Here is a 13667-nt window from a genome sequence, read left to right on the forward strand (position 1 = left end):
AATATGTTTTGACAGCAAGGATTGAACAGGACCACCTTTGACTGCTAAGATATAGTCAATTTCATTCCATTTGGTAATGTCAATGAGTACAGCCAACGTTTATGCTGTTTGAACCAAGTGTTCATGACGCAGAACCTATTTTTCATGATAGAATTGTGCCAGAAGGAGAGAATGATGAAATGCACTGGGGTAAGGCATGCAGGGGAGGGAATACAGGTGCCCCACACAAGTCCATTGCAGATTCCTGTCTCTTAAATAAGCTAGGTGTTTATGGGCTGCCACCACAGTGATCCTAGGCCATCATTCCAAACTCCCCTGTTGTGATACATTTTGGCCACATTGAGCACTATTTCCCTCACAAAAGAAGACTGCGGAGAAATAGGAGTTAAGCAGTTCAGCCCTCTCTTCATCATCTGTTATAATTTCACTTTCTTGTCCTCACAGTGGTCCTACAGGGAACGATGAAATAGAGTGGGGTAAGGCATGCAGGGGAGGGAATACAGGTGCCCCACACAAGTATGTTGTAGGTTCCTGTCTCATAAATACAAAAATGTGTAATCATCACATGTTTTGATTTGACTGTTATTCCACATCAGTTCCACAGAAAATGGAAAAAGCTTCCAGCCACAACATTTTGCTGGAAATATGGTCAGGTATTCCATTTTTGAGTTTATGTACAGAAGGTACCAGATTCTAGTATTCCTAATTGAATTGATCAGATGGTGGGGGATGTGAAAGACCTTTACCTGAGATTATGCAGAGCCATGCCCTGTCAGAGATGGCAGTACTGAACTTGATAGACCAATAAACTGGCCCAGTACAAGATAGATTCATGTATCCATGTTCATCCCCAACAGAAACATCTCAGTTACACCAGTGCTGCTTCTTGCATCAACTCATTGACTATTGTAGGTTATTAGGAAAATGGGCAAATGCTTTCATGATATCCCCTAGCAGGCAAGCAAATACAGATGGGCATAGGAGAGATAGAAGCCCAGGGCCTGCATCTACTCAGGCAATAAGCAGTGTGTCTGCCCTGCAGAAAATGGCATAGACAGCCATTGTGCTCTCAGCAAGTGCATATTTGGGATGTACAGAACCAGGAATAGATTAAAAGGCTAAGGTTTCCCTCCCCAAGCAAAAGGGAATTCACCTTTTTTGCGGACTATGGGGATAGTGGCAGAGATTAAAGTCACTGTCAGTGACAGGTGGATGGAGGAGAGTCTCCTTGGGGGAAGGGTCTCCTTGGGGGATGGAATAGAGACAGCAATTAATCTTTTCCTGCACCCACCCAGCAATAAAAAGACACATAATAATTAGGACAAAATCTGATGAGATGTGAGGGGTCACGTGAGGAAGGATCACAACTTTCTATATGCAAGCAAACCATTTATTCAGAATGTGAGGTCCCTCAGTTTTCATTTAATTTAAAAGGAACTGGACGCTGAGATTTCAGGAAGGGAAAAATAAGAAAATGTGCAGATCCTCTTGTGGCGCAGGGTGGTAAGGCAGCAGAAATGCTGTCTGAAGCTGTCTGCCCATGAGGCTGGGAGTTCAATCCCAGCAGCCGGCTCAAGGTTGACTCAGCCTTCCATCCTTCCGAGTTCGGTAAAATGAGTACCCAGCTTGCTGGGGGGTAAATGGTAATGACTGGGGAAAGCACTGGCAAACCACCCCGTATTGAGTCTGCCATGAAAACGCTAGAGGGCGTCACCCCAAGGGTCAGACATGACCCGGTGCTTGCACAGGGGATACCTTTACCTTTACCTTTAATAAGAAAATGAGAACATTCTTTCACATATTCAAGTTGAAGCAATAAAAAAAGGAAAGAGGTCAGGAAAATTCGACATATGATTTCAGTTCCTTATTTGGATTTCATCTTTGGAAGATATGATGGAAGCAATCAGTCTGCAAAGATCAACATTTCTCTTTAGTTACCATGTTGCCCTCACCAGTAAATATATGCATAGCCCAGGTTCAGACATTCCCTGTCCAGTTCCATACTATAGCCCTACAAGTATTTGAAGAAGTGTGATCATGTATTCCCCTCGTATTTTCTTTTCAAGGCTAGACATTCGTGATGAGATGTGAGAGGTCAGAAGTGAGGAAGGATCATAATTTTCAATATGCAAGCAAACTATTTATTCAGAATACGAGGTCACACAATTTTCACATAAATTAAAGGCAATTGGGTGAGAAGGGAATAATTATCAACCCAAGAGAATTCTTTTACATATTCATGTTGAAGCAATAAAAGAAAGGAAAATTTCAGTTCCTTATTTTGATCTAATCTCTGGAAGGTATGATGGTAACAGGAGCCACCACCACGATAGAAATTTAATGTTAACAACATGGTTCAGCCTACGCAGTGGGGGATTTCATTCTTGTTTCTTCCACATCACTATCCAGAGCCACAACACAGCACAAGGGCTTCTTCCTTTTCAATCCCATTTGTTCCTGTAACACAGAAATAGAAATGAGAAGGCACAGGAAATGTCTGAGTGGCAACCAAAAAGAGGTTGCCATTACAGTTTCTCTTTCAGTCGTAACATTGAGGCAAATGATTTGATCTGTCAGAAGGCAATGATAGTTTCAGGGGGTCACCATGTTGGTCTGCAGTAGAACAGCTGGATAGGAGTCTATCAGTACACAGTTACATTTTGTAACTGAGGAAGGGGACGGGACAGAAGGCAAAAGGCTATAGTAACCTCTTTCCGCTATACTCTGCTGAGTTCTCTAAAAACTAGAGAAATGCAGTTAGAACTTTACAAAAAAAGATCCATCTCAAATCCTGCCCACTTAAGTCATCTAATATGTCATCTAATTAAAGCAGGATAATTCCAAATATTCTTTCTGCACATAACATTTCTCATTGTGATTTGGAAGGGTCAGATGTTGGTTTGTGAAAACGGTTTCATTTTCCAGTGACAAAGGTTGTTACATTACAAGACAGGCTGTGGTTAGGTGAACACTGTAAAGCAGTGGTCCGCAACCCCCGGTCCGGGGACTGGGACCGGCCTGTCGATCAGACGGTACCGTGCCGCAATTCCTCTTCGTCCTCCTCCCCGGCTGCTGCCTCGGGGGCTGCCCTGCCACTCTGTCGCTGGCTCACAATTGGTGCTCTACAGCAGCTGCCATGGCTGGGGCTTCCCCTCGGTGTGACACTGCGCAGCTGCTGTTGGCAGCGCCCCCCATGGGTGCCGGCGGGAAAGCAAGTGGAGCAGGGGCTCAGGCGGCGGCGACATCCCTCGGCAAAAAACTACACTACCCGGGCATCAGTAAAATAGTCAAGCGTTGACTGGTCCCCGGTGATAAAAAGGTTGGGGACTACTGCTGTAAGGAACTCGGGGGGGCCCCATCAGTGGAAAAGACAGGGTATAAATCAAATAAATAAACTGAATATATTTAGGTTTCCCCAAGAATGCATCAATTGTTTCTTTGGATGACCTTTCTCTCTAAGACCCATTTCATGCTGCCATCGGGTGTTTGTGAGGGGGCAGTTTGCACTGCCACTTCCCAAGTGCTCACAAGGGAAGATTTCCCCGCTGGTCCTGGTCTGCCCCAAATGACTCAGCTGGGGCAAAATGATTCCACCACTGGGGGGGGGGGCACAGGGCCATTTTTTTCTGTTTAGGAACATGGTAAAAATACCACATTCCTAAACAAAAAAAATGTCCCAGGTGGCTCAGTGGTGCTGTTCAGCACCGAGGGGCCACATAGAGCATTTTGTGTTCATTCTGAGACACCATAGTCAGCCTAGAGTGGGGACAGGCCTGGAAGGCCCAACTCTTCCTTGACACACAGCCCTGCGCCATCATAGGCCCCACTGGCTCCCGGGGTGGAAAAGGAAACACGGAAATATCCACGTTCCCTTGCCACAGGGCAATGGAGGGCCTGATCTGGGCCAGGCAAGGATTCACCTACAGCCCACAGACAGGATATGAATGAAGTTAAAATAAGATAATTCCATTAACTTACCCTTTACAGCAAGGCACTTTACCACAGGTGCCAATTTTAACAGAAAAAGAGCATATGTCCTCTGGCTCACATTTGCCACCAGCTTCTAGACATGCAATAGAATCAGTAATAAGATTTGTGGATCCTGTGCAGAAAAAATAAACTAGTCAACCTGGTTTTAAAGAAAGAGGCATTCGCAGCACATCATGCTGTGGATCCATTTTCTCTAGCCCCATTAATTTCAAATGAGGCATGAGACACAACTGGGAGAGGAATGGGAAGGCGGCTGTAAGCCGCTTTCAGCCTCCTTCGGTTAGGGAAAAGTGGCATATAAGAACCAACCCTTCTTCTTCTTCTACTTAACAGACATTTGGAGAGCAACATGCTGCTTTACCCAGCTGCACCCTCCCATTTTCCTCATTTTGCTGTTGCTGAGAGAGTAGAGTGATTTCCACAGATGCTGCATGGCAATTGTGCCTGGGACAGATGGCCTTTCTTTGTTGTTGTTAGGTGCGAAGTCATGTCCGACCCATCATGACCCCATGGACAATGATCCTCCAGGCCTTCCTGTCCTCTACCATTCCCCGGAGTCCATTTAAGTTTGCACCTACTGCTTCAGTGACTCCATCCACCCACCTCATCCTCTGTTGTCTCCTTCTTCTTTTGCCCTCGATCGCTCCCAGTATTAGGCTCTTCTCCAGGGAGTCCTTCCTTCTCATGAGGTGGCCAAAGTATTTGAGTTTCATCTTCAGTATCTGGCCTTCTAAAGAGCAGTCAGGGCTGATCTCCCCTAGGACTGACCAGTTTGTTCGCTTTGCAGTCCAAGGGACTCGCAAGAGTCTTCTCCAGCACCAGAGTTCAAAAGCCTCAATTCTTTGACACTCGGCCTTCCTTATGGTCCAACTTTCGCAGCCATACATTGCAACTGGGAAGACCATAGCCTTGACTAAATGCACTTTTGTTGGCAGGGTGATGTCTCTGCTTTTTAGGATGCTGTCTAGATTTGCCATAGCTTTCCTCCCCAGGAGCAAACGTCTTTTAATTTCTTTGCTGCAGTCCCCATCTGCAGTGATCTTGGAGCCCAGGAAAATAAAATCTGTCACTATCTCTATTTCTTCCCCATCTATTTGCCAGGAATTGAGAGGGCCGGATGCCATGATCTTTGTTTTCTTGACGTTGAGTTTCAAGCCAACTTTTGCACTCTCCTCCTTCACCCGCATCAACAGGCTCTTTAGTTCCTCTTCACTTTCTGCCATTAGAGTGGTATCATCTGCATATCTAAGGTTGTTGATATTTCTCCCTGCAATCTTGATCCCAATTTGTGACTCCTCTAATCTCGCCTTCCCCCGTCAAGGATCGCTGCCTTGTTGTGGCAAGGGGGCTTGCGTAGTTCAGTGAAGCTATGAGCTATACCGTGCAGGGTCACCCAAGACGGACAGGTCATAGCTGAGAGCTCTGACAAAAGGTGATCCACTGGAGAAGGAAATGGCAAACCACTCCAGTATCTTTGCCATGAAAACTCTATGGACAGTTCCAATAGGCATAACGATATGACGCCGGAAGATGAGCCCCTCAGGTCGGAAGGTGTCCAATATGCTACTGGGGATGAGCAGACGGCTAGTACGAGTAGCGCCAGAATGAATGAAGCGACTGGGCCAAAGCCGAAAGGACGCTCAGTTGTGGAAGTAACTGGTGGCGAAAAGACAGTCCGATGCTGTAAAGATTTTTATTCCATAGGAACCTGGACCGTGAGATCCATGAATCAAGGCAAGCTGGACGTAGTCAAACAAGTAATGACAAGACTGAACATCGACATTTTAGGAATCAGTGAACTAAAATGGACAGGAATGGGTGAATTTAATTCAGATGACCATCAGGTATACTACTGTGGACAAGAATCTCGCAGAAGAAATGGAGTAGCCTTCATAATCAATTAGAGAGTAGGAAAAGCAGTCTTAGGATACAATCCCCAAAATGACAGAATGATCTCAGTTCGAATCCAAGGCAAACCATTCAACATCACAGTGATCCAGGTCTATGCCCCAACCACTGCTGCTGAAGAGGATGAAGTTGATCAGTTCTATGAAGCCCTACAACACCTTCTAGAAGCAACGCCAAAAAATGATGTGCTTATCATCATGGGGGATTGGAATGCTAAAGTAGGAAGCCAAAAGATAACCGGGATAACAGGCAAGTTTGGCCTTGGAGTACAAAATGAAGCAGGGCACAGGCTGGTAGAATTTTGTCAAGAGAATACAATGGTCATAGCAAACACTCTTTTCCAACAACCCAAGAGACGACTCTACACATGGACATCACCAGACGGTCAACACAGAAATCAGATTGACTATGTGCTCTGCAGCCAAAGATGGAAAAGTTCTATCCAGTCAATAAAAACAAGACCAGGAGCTGATTGTGGTTCAGATCATGAGCTTCTTGTTGCAAAATTTAGGCTTAAATTGAAGAAAGTAGGGAAAAGCACTAGGCCACTCAGGTATGAACTAAATCATATCCCCGACGAATACACAGTAGAGGTGACAAATAGATTTAAGGAATTAGATCTGATAGACAGAGTGCCTGAAGAACTATGGACGGAGGTTCGCAACATTGTACAAGAGGTAGCAACTAAAACAATCCCAAAGAAAAAGAAATGCAAGAAATCAAAATGGCTGTCTGAGGAAGCTTTACAAATAGCTACGGAGAGAAGGGAAGTGAAAGGCAAGAGAGAAAGAGAAAGATACACCCAATTGAATGCAGAGTTCCAGAGAAAAGCAAGAAGAGATAAGAATGCCTTTTTAAATGAACAGTGCAAACAAATAGAAGAAAACAATAGAATGGGGAGGACCAGAGATCTTTTCAAGAAAATTGGAGATATGAAGAGAACGTTTCATGCAAAGTTGGGTATGATAAGGGACCAAAATGGTAGGGACCTCACAGAAGCAGAAGAGATTAAACAAAGGTGGCAAAATTATACAGAACAACTATACAAGAGCGAGCTTAACATCCCTGATGACCACACTGGGGTAGTTACTGACCTGGAGCCAGACATCCTGGAATGTGAATTCAAATGGGCCTTAGGAAGTCTGAGCAACAATAAAGCTAGTGGTGGTGACAGCATTCCAGTTGAACTATTCAAAATCTTAAAGGACGATGCAGTAAAAGTGCTACACTCAATATGCCAGCAAATTTGGAAAACTCAACAATGGCCACAGGATTGGAAAAGGTCAGTTTACATTCCAATCCCAAAGAAGGGCAATGCCAAAGAATGTTCAAACTACCGCACCATTGCACTAATTTCTCATGCTAGCAAAGTTATGCTCAAAATCCTACAAGCTTGGCTCCAGCAATATGTGGACCGAGAACTTCCAGGAGTACAGGCAGGATTTCGAAGAGGCAGAGGAACTAGAGATCAAATTGCCAACATACGCTGGATCATGGAGAAAGCTAGGGAGTACCAGAAGAACGTCTACTTCTGCTTCATTGACTATGCTAAAGCCTTTGATTGTGTGGAGCACAACAAATTGTGGCAAGTTTTTAAAGAGATGGGAATACCAGAGCATCTTATTTGTCTCTTGAGAAATGTATATGCAGGTCAAGAAGCAACAGTGAGAACTGAACATGGAATCACTGACTGGTTCAAAATTGAGAAAGGAGTTCGGCAAGGCTGTATACTGTCGCCTTGCCTATTTAACTTGTATGCAGAGCACATCATGAGAAATGTAGGATTAGAGGAGTCACAAATTGGGATCAAGATTGCAGGGAGAACTGCAAGGACTGCAAGGCGAACAAACCGGTCAGTCCTAGAGGAGATCAACCCTGACTGCTCTTTAGAAGGCCAGATCCTGAAGACGAAACTCAAATACTTTGGCCACCTCATGAGAAGGAAGGACTCCCTGGAGAAGAGCCTAATGCTGGGTCGGACACGACTTCGCACATAACAACAAATCTCGCCTTTCTCATGATGTGCTCCGCATACAAGTTAAATAGGCAAGGTGACAGTATACAGCCTTGCCGAACTCCTTTGTCAATTTTGAACCAATCAGTGATTCCATGTTCAGTTCTCACTGTTGCTTCTTGACCTGCATATAAATTTCTCAAGAGACAAATAAGATGCTCTGGTATTCCCATCTCTTTAAGAATTTGCCACAATTTGTTGTGCTCCACACAATCAAAGGCTTTAGCATAGTCAATGAAGCAGAAGTAGATGTTCTTCTGGAACTCCCTAGCTTTCTCCATGATACAGCGTATGTTGGCAATTTGATCTCTAGTTCCTCTGCCTCTTCGAAATCCTGCTTGTATTTCTGGAAGTTCTCGGTCCACATATTGCTGGAGCCTAGCTTGTAGTATCTTGAGCATAACTTTGCTAGCATGAGAAATGAGTGCAATGGTGCGGTAGTTTGAACATTCCTTGGCATTGCCCTTCTTTGGGATTGGAATGTAAACTGACCTTTTCCAATCCTGTGGCCATTGTTGAGTTTTCCAAATTTGCTGGCATATTGAGTGTAGCACTTTTACTGCATCGTCCTTTAAGATTTTGAATAGTTCAACTGGAATGCTATCACCACCACTAGCTTTATTGTTGCTCAGACTTCCTAAGGCCCATTTGAATTCACATTCCAGGATGTCTGGCTCCAGGTCAGTAACTACTCCATTGTGGTCATCAGGGATGTTAAGCTCGCTCTTGTATAGTTCTTCTGTATAATTTTGCCATCTTTGTTTAATCTCTTCTGCTTCTGTGAGGTCCCTACCATTTTGGTCCCTTATCATACCCATCTTTGCATGAAACATCTTCATATCTCCAATTTTCTTGAAAAGATCTCTGGTCCTCCCCATTCTATTGTTTTCTTCTATTTGTTTGCACTGTTCATTTAAGAAGGCATTCTTATCTCTTCTATCTTTTCTCTGGAATTCTGCATTCAATTGGGTGTATCTTTCTCTTTCTCCCTTGCCTTTCACTTCCCTTCTCTCCTTAGCTATTTGTAAAGCTTCCTCAGACAGCCATTTTGATTTCTTGCATTTCTTTTTCTTTGGAATGGTTTTAGTTGCTACCTCTTGTACAATGTTGCGAACCTCCGTCCATAGTTCTTCAGGCACTCTGTCTATCAGATCTAATTCCTTAAATCTATTTTTCACCTCTACTGTGTATTCATCGGGGATATGATTTAGTTCATACCTGAGTGGCCTAGTGCTTTTCCCTGCTTTCTTCAATTTAAGCCTAAATTTTGCAACAAGAAGCTGATGATCTGAACCACAATCAGCTCCTGGTCTTGTTTTTATTGACTGTATAGAACTTCTCCATCTTTGGCTGCAGAGCACATAGTCAATCTGATTTCTGTGCTGACCGTCTGGTGATGTCCATGTGTAGAGTCGTCTCTTGGGTTGTTGGAAAAGAGTGTTTGCTATGACCATTGTATTCTCTTGACAAAATTCTACCAGCCTGTGCCCTGCTTCATTTTGTACTCCAAGGCCAAACTTGCCTGTTATCCCGGTTATCTCCCCCATGATGATAAGCACATCATTTTTTGGCATTGCTTCTAGAAGGTGTTGTAGGGCTTCATAGAACTGATCAACTTCACCCTCTTCAGCAGCAGTGGTTGGGGCATAGACCTGGATCACTGTGATGTTGAATGGTTTGCCTTGGATTCGAACTGAGATTATTCTGTCATTTTGGAGATTGTATCCCAAGACTGCTTTTCCTACTCTCTTGTTGATTATGGTCTTTCTAGCTATATCTTAATAAGTGAGATGTGACTCACAAAAGCTCATACCCTGCCACAAATTTTGTTATTAGGGTTCTACTGGACTCTCCGGTCATAAATATAATTAACAGATATGAAGGTTTTCAATAGAAGGTAAACCATGTTGGGAGATGCAATCTTTGTAGTGTGCATGATTCAAGAGTACATGAAGAAGTACACATCCTATGGGGTGCATCAGTGTATATTTAGCAAAGTTAGAATAGGAACTTCCTGATGTTTTTCAAATAATCTCATCCAGTTTCCTGACTGGATCATTTGGAGACTTCCTGCTTCTTTGAGTACACTTCCTCCCTGCCTGCCTCCAGAACAGAAGAATGGAGACAACTGAATAGTTAGACAGTGAGATCTCTCTCTCCTCTTCCTATGCAAAGTTTTTTTTCCTGCTCTTCTAAATACAACTATTTTATTCTTATTCAAGCTTGATGCTTGACTCTCTTTGCAATGTGATAAGTTGTAGTAATGTTTAGATTGCTAGGCTGTTTGATCTGGGTAGGATTGTCTCTGTCACTAGTCTGGGGTGTCAGATTGTCTTGCTGTGAACTGTGTCTAGGCTGGGACACTGTCACTTGTTAGCTAAACAGGATCAGCAACAAGTACCCTTGAAGTATTACCCATATTCAGGACTTCTTAACATCGGGATCACCTTTGGTAGCCACCAAATAAAAAATATGGTCCAGGGAAAAACATGTGGTGACCAAGAATAGCAATGAAAAGTTGATACAGCAGGAAGGTATTTGGAAGCATCCAACTGAGAGTCACAGCACAGTCGCTTGAGTGGGTATAATATCTGTATGGAAGCTATTGAGCAGGTACACCTTGACCCATTATGCACGGGGGTTTTAGCGCACATTCGGGGTGGAATGGCGGCGACTAAAATCACGGATAACGCACGGAGCCGGCTGCAACCGGCTGCAGCTTCGGTGCATGCCGCCGAAAAAGCCGCGTCAGTGAAACGCGGAAGAAAGCGCAGCTTCCGGGTGAGCGGGGCGCAACCAGAAGCAGCGCCCGGATCGGCGCGTGCATAATCGGTTACTCTGGGTTTTGCCGCCGTCGCGCCCCGCCCCGTGCATAACCGGTATGCGTCGCGTCTTCCCCCTCCGCGTTTTCCACGTGACCCGAAATCGCCGTTTCGGCGGCTGTGCATAATGGGCCCTTGATTAGTCTCTGGCTCTGATCAGATACCTAGATATAATGCACAAGGTATGCAGTGGACAGGGTCAGCTTGGTTGCAGTACTATGAGAAATTTATAATGAGAGCAGCACTGGACCTGGAGTCGGCTTGAAAAAAAATTTAAAAAAGCAGCTCCAGTTACAGTGCATGGATTTGACCAGTCTCACATCATATTGGTTGCTGGTATGACTTAATGCTAGCCTTCTAGATTGACTGTATTGCATGTGGGAACACCACAAAGCAAAAAAAAAAAATTCAACTTGACAAGATTACAGATAGTGCTGCTGATATCTGTTTTATGTGGACCACTTTAGACCAGAAGTGATGGATCACATTTTAGAATATTTCCTTATAGTCAAGGTTCCCCCCCCCCCCTTTTTGGTGGTACTGACCAGTACTGAGTTCTGGCACCAGGGGGTGAGGGTGCTTTTCCAAGTCATTAAGGGGAACTGGTACAAATTAGTGCAACCTTGTATATGAATAACACCATTTGTTACTAAATTTAAAAAACTGTTTATATTAAAAACTCTAAACAATACCAAAGCTTTATAAATATGTTTCTACTGCACCTATTCCTGTGCTATATAAACTTGAGCAGATCATGTTGTAAATAAATTCCTTAAGATAATATTTTAAATTTGTGGGGAAAATATCCAATATCTGTGCTTGGACCTCCTTAATTCAAGATACAATTTGTTTTTGAATAACAGAACTTGAATTTCAAGTTAACACTTTCAAGATAAGATTTTTTTACTGGATTATGACATGGTATTATTGGTCCTCTCTTTAAAACATAATCTTCCCTGGTCCTCATAAACATTCTTTTAAATATTCCATTAATGAAGCCTACCTGGAGCAATCTTGAGTATTGCCAAGAGACTGAAGAAGAAAACATAATATGGCTTCATGGTGTAGAATTTTCTATGTAAATATCACTAAGAGAGCAGAGACTACAGACAATGAAAGAAGTAATACAAAATGGTGAAGTAAATTGCAAGCATAGATCTTTCCATATTATCTCTTATTGAATGTTGAATAACTAATGATAAATCAAAATTTGTTTTCCCACACTCTTATTGGGGTCAGTTTTCAATATGAAGCTAATGATATCTGAGGTGCTGATAACCAATAAAATTAATTCAATGAACTGAATCCAGTCAGCTGCTTCAATCAGTCTTGCCCCTCATTCCAAATGGCTCTTATCAATGGATTCCCATGACCCCCACGATAGCCTTTTTATAGAGACCCCAGACTCTGTTCTGTGCTAGTAAAGAAGCTGCCTGGATCTGATTTTTCATACCAACAGATGTCCCCTGATAACTCCCTGCCAAAAGCCTAATTCAGTTTCAAACAGTTAATTGCATTCCTGACACAGGAACCTAGCCCTGTGACATGTATTTGTTACCAAAGCCATTTAGTTATCCCAGTAATATGGCCACAGGATTCAGTGGCATCACTTACTCATAGATATACAAGGTTTTTCCTGATCAATACAATCATCTTTATATTTAAATATAATCACCATCGATGCTTCAGGTCCACTTTCTCACAGTTAAGTGATCAATAGGTTGAAGCAACGTTAGAGTAAAGAGAGAGTTTTTGTGGTCTATTGTTTAGCATGTCGGACTGGAACTAATGAGCCCAAGGTTAACATTGTAAGTCAGTCATACTTTCACGGCCTACCTCACAAAGACAAACTGGAAGGGGGAGGACCATATATGCCACTCTGAGTTCCTTGAAGGAATAGGAAAATTGATAAACATTAAAAAAAAAACCTCTTTGCATGTGCCATGACACAGAGCTTTCAATCCAATTGGAAGGTGAAATTTTCATATCACAGATGTTCTGTAGCTCCCTATCAAAACCACTACTCAATTTAAATGGCTGGCTATATTCCCTACACTGGATAGCTGTCATTGTTAATACACTCAAACAGGAACACTTCCAAATTCCCCTTCTTAAAACCATAATTCAAGAGAATTGGAATGCAGCACAAAGAAAACTTCCAGGAAATAAAAGAAGGCAGCCAGGAAATCTATTTAGGACTATTCCTAATTATCATACAACCAGTAATTTAGATTTTTTTCAAAATGTGATTGTCCCGTTAATCTCATCCTGTTAAATGTATTAATGGGTTATTAAAGATCAATCTTTTAATAGGACTCTGCTTTAACCAAATGAAGGAAAGGCATAGCAATATTTTATATCAATAATTTAGTAAGGGAATTGCTCTAATATTTTTTCATCCCGACTTCCTTGTGAGAATATTTGAGTGAAAATGATTGGCTCAAAGTCACCCAGTAATCTAAATGTCTGAGAGTAACTTTATTTATGTTATTTATTTATATTTATTATATTTATATGCCACCCTCCCCGGAGGCTTCCCGAAGGACACATTTGAATGTGTGTCTCTATATCTGACACACTAACAAGTACATCACAATAACTCGCATTATACGGTAAAGTATTGTCATGTTTATTAATAGTTCTCACTTTCTTTGGTTCAAAGAACATACATTAACGATATTCTAAACCCGTTTTTGTTCACAAAACCATTATTTCAGAACTTTGTTCCAGAAACCCAGCTGACAATATTTTCACATCCTAAATATATAAATTCATCTTCTTCAAAAACTAAACTATGGTCCAAGCTTACATGGAAAGACTATATTCACATTACTTTAAGGTAATATACAAGCATGAAGACACCTCACCTGTTTCCAAGATCTTGTTTCCACTTACCGAGATACAGACAGAGAACCTCGTGGCTACATGAAACT

At 42.6% G+C, this 13667-nt stretch overlaps 1 long non-coding RNA gene across 1 annotated transcript; it reads right to left on the reverse strand.

The window, feature by feature from the left end:
• Positions 1–2162: 2162 nt before the first annotated feature.
• LOC143835151 (uncharacterized) lies at positions 2163–12616 on the reverse strand. The gene is made up of 4 exons (XR_013230026.1): positions 12571–12616; positions 11738–11837; positions 3979–4102; positions 2163–2457 (listed from the first exon to the last, which is right to left on the reverse strand). It is a non-coding gene; the product is annotated as an uncharacterized LOC143835151 (long non-coding RNA).
• Positions 12617–13667: the final 1051 nt, after the last annotated feature.

The sequence above is a fragment of the Paroedura picta genome, chromosome 1 (genome assembly GCF_049243985.1).
Source record: "Paroedura picta isolate Pp20150507F chromosome 1, Ppicta_v3.0, whole genome shotgun sequence".
NCBI classification, from domain to species: Eukaryota; Metazoa; Chordata; class Lepidosauria; order Squamata; family Gekkonidae; genus Paroedura; species Paroedura picta.